The sequence below is a fragment of the Dermochelys coriacea genome, chromosome 6 (genome assembly GCF_009764565.3).
Source record: "Dermochelys coriacea isolate rDerCor1 chromosome 6, rDerCor1.pri.v4, whole genome shotgun sequence".
In the NCBI taxonomy this organism is placed as follows: Eukaryota; Metazoa; Chordata; order Testudines; family Dermochelyidae; genus Dermochelys; species Dermochelys coriacea.
In genome coordinates, this window is record NC_050073.1 from 88,338,978 (window position 1) to 88,346,771 (window position 7,794).

The window sequence follows — 7,794 nt, forward strand, 5'->3', positions numbered from 1 at the left end:
ATTGCCAAATTATCATGTAATTCAACTCAATACCAGGCTGTGCTTTGTCAGGCCCAGGATGGGAAAAGCAGGCAGTGCTGCAGGTCAGGGCTCAGGAGTATTGGCAGAGCTGTGTGGGGGTTCAGACCTGGAATAGCAGGGGAGTTTCAAGTCAGAGATGAGCAGCATCAGTAGAGCTGCGCAGGGAGCTTTCACTTTGCCTGTCTGCTCTACAATTGATTGTAGGCAGCACTATTGGGCCCTCAACTTCATGTGCCCCAAATACATCCATAGCATGTAAGGTCTCTCCTGTCACAAGGAGATAGCAGGCTTCTGGAAGAACTGACTTCCCTTCTGACCCTCCAATGCATTCGACCAACCTGTGCCTTTGGGTGAGTTTCACTCTCCCTCCAGGGCCAAGTAAAATCCAATCAGAGCCTCTTCCCGCACTGGTGTCTCACCCAGAGCCCCTGCTGGGCAACTCGGCTGATCTCTGCCAAAACCCAGAGCAGGAACAAGTCTCACAGTCTGTCAGCAAAGAAATGATCTTGGCCACGTCCAAGGCTGGCCAAGCACAAGGAACTGAGAAACTTCAGGTGTGGAATGGTAGAACCTCTCCTGGCTAAAAGTGTTATCTATGCCATATCAAGAATGCAGCTTGCATGGGGAATATCGAGGTCCTTCTCAGAGGTGCCTTCAGTTTCTGATGCTGCTAACTGCAGAGAATGTGCCCCCCGCATGCCAAATGTCAGGTCCAGGAGCTGCCACCATGTATGGTGTCCTGGAAACGGCCCTCAATTTTTTCAGATTCAAGGCTTGTTTCAGCTTCATAGTAGACTTCCTTGGACCAACGTACCTCTACTACGCTCCACCTCTGATTGTTGCCTGAAAACTCTAGTGTTCCCCCTCCCCTCCCTTTCATGGCCTAATCAGCACATGGGGTGCTCATTCTCCAGGATCGCAACGTGCTATCCTGGAGCCACATGGAGCTTCGTGCTGAAATAGCTCAGGTCTATAGTTTAACACAGCTCTTTGTGTGAGGTACAGGCTGCGACATACTGACTTATGTGCATGTGAGTAATCGTGGCCACTGTTGCTGTCCTTTGAAGACACACACCTGAGCAGGTCTGGGAATGTCTCTGTTCCTTCTTGGGCTTGCAAGCATAGACACCACTGCCTCCTACTGGACTTCAGAAATACTTATTAATTATGATCAACTCTCCCAGTTTGCCCTCTATTGGCCTCTTGTTAACTGGCTAATTGTTCATAGACATCACAGTAGTAGGTTAGTGGCCTTGAGGTCTAGTTCAGGGTATGTGTTCCATAAGTCCAGACTGGCATGGAAAGAAACCCATGCACATTTGCCAGAGACACAATCAAATGGTTCCCTCTCCTGAAAGAGCTTCTCCATCATCTCTGCTGAGTGAGTCCTTTATTCTCGGAAGCAAAGATCATAGAATCATAGACTATCAGGGTTGGAAGGGACCTCAGGAGGTCATTTAGTTCAACCCCCTGCTCAAAGCAGGGCCAATCCCCAATTTTTGCCCCAGATCCCTAAATGGCTACCTCAAAGATTGAACTCATAACCCTGGGTTTAGCAGGCCAATGCTCAAACCATTGAGCTATCCCTCCCCCCGATTATGAGCTCTATGCTCTGGCAGGCAGCACCCCAGCACATGCGACTATGTGGTCATGGATCGCTAGAATACTCCCTTCTCGGGAGCGGAGCCAGAGGAGGCATGTGCAATGCATTACTAGCAGCAGCAGCTAGCCTGTTCCGGATGGGTTCTTGCTCCCTCTCCCTAGGCACAGCCTCTCCACATGAGTTATATGCTGAGCTTTATGCATCATTATGTTCTTTGCTCACGCTTTTGTCAAGTGGGTGCTTCAGCGTATGCAGTTAATGGCTATTTTCGCCCTGAAATAGCCCCCAGGAAAGAAAGTACAGAGGCTCCTTAACAGATGCAACTTCAACACCAGCCTACACTACAGGCATGAAAACAGACAGATGTCTCCGAGTGAATGCAGCAAAAATTACCATCCAGAACTGCGGCTGGAAAACAATCAGGCTCCTCTTCTGCATGCATAGGGCACAACTGAAGAGGAGACTTTTATTTCATTAAGTTAATTGGCAACAGTCTCTGAATTGCCAGACGTGGCCTTAACTTTGCCTGTGGGTCCTGGAAAACGCTCTCTGCCATGTTTAAAAATATAAAGGCAAAGGCATAACACTCCTTCTGTTTCCTGCATGCTGTCTGTCATTGCTTTGGAGCTGATGGAAGGGGAAATATTCTCCCTTTCGCCCCTTGTTTTTCCCAGGGAGGGACGCAGGCTTTCCCCCGCTGAGGAGAGAAAGTTTGTAGGATGGAAATAAGATTCAGGCCCACTCTGTATTGTGGAAGGAGCTAACAGCTTCTAAAAGGAGATGACTGGGACTCAAGTGCCAGCCAAACCAGAGGGAGGAGCCAGGATGTTAGCATCATGGTCTCATTTGCATAGAAGGGGTAATATAATCTGCATGGAGCGCAGGCCCATTTGTCTATTAGTGCCTAGAAGGTGCAGGCTCATTAGCATAGCGCAGTGGTTGTCAACCTATTTACCATAGTGGGCTGCTTATGGGCTGCAGCTGTGTGCTAATTGGGCTGTGAGTGGTATAGTGGCATGGCCTCGTTGCTGTATATGGAATGACATAAACAGCATACAGGGTGCGGTCTCTTTGGGCTTGAGGCTGTGGCTCTATTTACATAGCTGATGTGGCTTTGTATGCCTACCTGTGTTGGGGTGTGGCCCCACTTGCACAGGGACTTAGATTGATTGCACAAAGGCTGTGAGTGCAGTATCAGCTGCAAGTCACTAGCTATGGTAAGGTCACACCTGTGTGGCTCTCCCTGCTGAAGCTGTGCACAGTGTCAAACTGCAATCTGCTACAAGGGAAAAAGGAGTAGCAGAAAAACAGGATTGGACGTTCCACGGGCTGTGTCCTGTGCAGCATCCATGGTTTAAATGAGCAAGGCCCAACTGCCTGCTCAGAGTGCAACTGGCCTGGTCTGCCCAGCCCAAGCCCATGGCTACCCTCATCCGGCCTGTCTGCTCTCCCCATGCACAGGCAGCTCACAAAGCCCAGTTTCTCTCCCTCTCATCCCATCTGTAATAGACCTTCTCAGCCCCCCTCCTACTTGCCTCTAGCTGCTCCCCCAGCCCAGATCCCCTCTTCTTCCCACGTGGGGACAGCCCTCCCAGGCTGACTCCCCTCTTCCCCTTTACATGTGGCCAGCCAATCCAACTCTGCTTCAGGCTCAGTGGGTTGTGATGTCATAATTCCATGATGCTCTGCCATTCCCTAGCACCTTCTGTGCAAGGATCTGAAAGCCTTTAGAAACAGGAAATGAATTTAGCCTCACCAATTCCTGGCAGTTGGGAAAGATTATTGTACAGATTGCCAGCAACTTGCCATTGTACAGATATGGAATACAGATGCTCAGATTGCCATTGTACAGATAGGGAAACTGAGGCATGGAGCAGACAAATGACTTGCCCAAGGACAGTGTCTACAGCAAGGCTGGAAATTAAGTTCAGTCTCCCTCTTCCTTAGTTCTGTGCTTTCACCACTAGACAATACTTTCTCCTTTCTTGTCCTAACTTCAAAAAGTTTTGATTTGGATGAATCCCCTACCACGGTAGGTTGAGATGAGGAGTCTGTTCCTTCCACCAGCAGTCTGGACAAAGTGGCATTTGAATTGGGCAGCAGAGTGGCTGGGCAGGATAGTGGCCTGTCTGGTATGTACTAGTTCTTAGCCTCAGCTGGGGATTCAAGGTTAACGTGCTGCTGTATCTGTGGTATAGAAGGGGATCATCATCTATTTTAGGTCACTCCTGAAAATAAGATTACTGGGTTTCCAGCGCCGGCACAGCCGAGAACCATCACACACTGTGGGACAGGTCAAGCCTGCAGCAGCCCCATACTTGATGAGAATGTTCCCTGGGGTCCAAGTGCAGAAGCTCTATTAGCCACAGTTAAACTATCAAGCCAGTAGCAAGAGTAATGCTGTCTGCCCCAGCCACTAGGGGGTAACTATTACAGCTGCTCACATACTACCCACAGTATGAGCATGCATCATGCAGTTCACGTGCAGGGCTTTTTTTCCAGCCATCTGCTGATGGGTTGTTTTTTTTTTTTGCTTTTTTGTCTAATTGTTGTTTTAAAACCCTATTTCACAGTGGAACTAAGTAAATCCACCCTCACTCCCTGCTCATTGCGTCTTCAACCAATCAAACTGCAGGAGGCAGAGAAACTTCCCAGTGCGCGGGTGCCAGAGGATTGTGTCAGTCCCCTGCATGCTGATGGGCCTTTTGGTTGATGAGATTATCCATTCAGAAAATGAGGAGACAATCTTCAGAGGAACAGACTAGGAGGAGGTGGCACAGTTAATCTCACTGTTCAAGGGCGGCCATTGTGGAGGGAGACAGTAGGCAAGAGTCTAAGAAACAAAACTCCATATGGAGGGGGAGGCACAAGGGATGGGGAATGGAACAAAAGCAAACAGACACAGAGAAAAGTTAAGGACCCTGGCCTCACTGTGAGTGACAGGAGGGGATCCTTCCATCCCAGCAGCAAGGAACTCATAACTCACCATCCCAAGGGACCACTTCAAGCTCTCTGCCAGGAAACAGAGGGCACTGTGTTCCGAACCAGGACAAGTGCAGAGCTCAGTGTAGCAGTTAGTGTCTATATATCACCACTGCCCTCTGCTGGATGGAATCAGAACTGCTTGAGCATGTGTCACATGCCCCGTTTGGCTAAGAGAGATTTTCCTTTAGCTCAAGTGGTAGAGGGACTCTGCTTTTGAAAAAGAATTTGAGCTCTCACCTGCCTTATAAAGGCCGTGCTGAGTGACTACAGTATGATATATAGAGATGGCTGTCAACTTTTGGGTAGACACATTTCATTACACCAAAGAATTCAACCTGGGTTTTACACCAGATCCATTGCACGCTGGGGCAGAGGGTTTTATCACTCTGCATGCATCTTCAGCCTGGTCAGCCATATCCAGTGAAACTTGTTAGTTCTCTACCTTATCCTGAATCTTAACATGTTAATTTAAGGCTTCCACTAACCCGAGGGACACTTCCACATAGCTCCTTCTATTACATGTGCTTTGAGATCTATGGATGAAAAGCATTGAAATTTCTAAGTGTCAGTGCCCGAGATACAAAATAAATAACCACTGGGGAAACAACAATGGCAGTTAAAATGTCTGTTTTATCTTGTTATGGCAGGCATCAGCAGGTGGCACTCTTACAAATAATCTTCCAAGTTATTTTTCCTAGTGTAACTCTTCTGCCAGGCCGAGTTGATAGGAGCAAGGGCCAGGTTCGCTACATAGAAGTTCCCTCTCAACAACGCAATGCAAAACCAGCTCGAGCCCCCACCCAGTGACCTGGGAAAATCTTACACACACCCCTGGGCACCTCAAAGAGGCAATACTTCCTCTCTTGCAAGCACAGAGTCTCGGTGTAGCAGAACATGTTATTAAAGATTAGGTAAATGACATCAGCATTAAATTGGGAAAACACCACAACAAGCGTTCATAAACCAAATCATGAGCAAAGACCCACCCCAGCAAATTGGGCCATGTCCTTTCCCTTTGGTTCTTGAGTCCTGCAATGCAAAAATCACCAAATTGGTGGGGGAGTGTTAAGGGGCACCTTATGATACATAAGATGATACAAAGCTGGGAGGTATTGCCAATTCGGAGAAGGATCGGGATATTATACAGGAGGATCTGGATGACCTTGTAAACTGGAGTAATAGTAATAGGATGAAATTTAATAGTGAGAAGTGTAAGGTTATGCATTTAGGGATTAATAACAAGAATTTTAGTTATAAGTTGGGGACGCATCAATTAGAAGTAACGGAAGAGGAGAAGGACCTTGGAGTATTGGTTGATCATAGGATGACTATGAGCTGCCAATGTGATATGGCTGTGAAAAAAGCTAATGCGGTTTTGGGATGCATCAGGAGAGGCATTTCCAGTAGGGATAAGGAGGTTTTAGTACCATTATACAAGGCACTGGTGAGACCTCACCTAGAATACTGTGTGCAGTTCTGGTCTCCCATGTTTAAAAAGGATGAATTCAAACTGGAGCAGGTACAGAGAAGGGCTACTAGGATGATCCGAGGAATGGAAAACTTGTCTTATGAAAGGAGACTTAAGGAGCTTGGCTTGTTTAGCCTAACTAAAAGAAGGTTGAGGGGAGATATGATTGCTCTCTATAAATATATCAGAGGGATAAATATAGGAGAGGGAGAGGAATTATTTAAGCTCAGCACCAATGTGGACACAAGAACAAATGGGTATAAACTGGCCACCAGGAAGTTTAGACTTGAAATCAGACGAAGGTTTTTAACCATCAGAGGAGTGAAGTTTTGGAATAACCTTCCAAGGGAAGCAGTGGGGGCAAAAGATCTATCTGGTTTTAAGATTCTACTCGATAAGTTTATGGAGGAGATGGTATGATGGGATAATGGGATTTTGGTAAGTAATTTATCTTTAAATATTCAGGGTAAATAGGCCAAATCCCCTGAGATGGGATATTAGATGGATGGGATCTGATTTACTATAGAAAATTCTTTCCTGGGTATCTGGCTGGTGAATCTTGCCCATGTGCTCAGGGTTTGGCTGATTGCCATGTTTGGGGTCGGGAGGGAGTTTTCCTCCAGGGCAGATTGGAGAGGCCCTGGAGGTTTTTTTGCCTTCCTCTGTAGCATGGGGCATGGTTGACTGGAGGGAGGCTTCTCTGCTCCTTGAAGTTTTGAACCATGATTTGAGGACTTCAATAGCTCAGACATGGGTGAGGTTTTTCATAGGAGTGGTGGGTGACATTCTGTGGCCTGCGCTGTGCAGGAGGTCGGACTAGATGATCAGAGTGGTCCCTTCTGACCTTAGTATCTATGAATCTATGAATCTATGTGGTCCAAGGCCATCTGCCCCACCTCTCCGTGAGGTTCTGCTGCAGCCTTCACCGCAAGCTGCTCTGCTCCACCAACCATCCCGTGAGCCACTCCGCCAGCTGCTCCACTCCACCAGTCATCCCGCAAGCCACTCTACCCCACTAGCCATCCCATGAACTGCTCTGCTCCACCAGCCACTCTGCAATATATCTTCAGGCCCCTCACTACTTAACACATCACTCAGTGATTTCATAGCTCTTAGTGATTTTAATTCTTTAATGATTTCAGCTTATAGTAAGGGAGCCTCAGTACTAGTGCCATTAGCCCAAAGTGAATTCAGCTCAGTAGCCTGTAACTAGACTCCTAATAGAATTAAAATTAGCTCTAATATTCCCATAAAGAAAGTGCAATTGATGTTTCTGTCAACCCCAGCCTTTTTCAATTTACTGGGTTTTGGAACCCACATCCCTTGTCTAGCCAGTGCTACTTAGTTGATGGCGAGTCCCTCCATCATAAAACAGTTCCACTGTCCTTGATTCACATAATCAGGGCAACAACAGTTTATTCTTCCTGTCCCAATAATAGAGAAACTGGGGATCCCACAGCAGCCAAAGTGACCATTTGGGCTGCTGTGGGCTCATGCTAGGCTGGGTGGGTGTGCCTATGCAAACAAGATAAGTCCATGAAGTTCTTTTCCACAACTTGTCACAATTCACCACCAGATGTCAGGGTAGAGCTCATCATGACTCTGCTTACATCAGCATGTGAGCAAATGTTCAGTTTTGGGAAAACATGCTGCGTGGTGTTAGTCTGGGTTATGCAAGGCTCCGTGTAGAGGTGGTCAATGTGGGACAGGGAGTTGT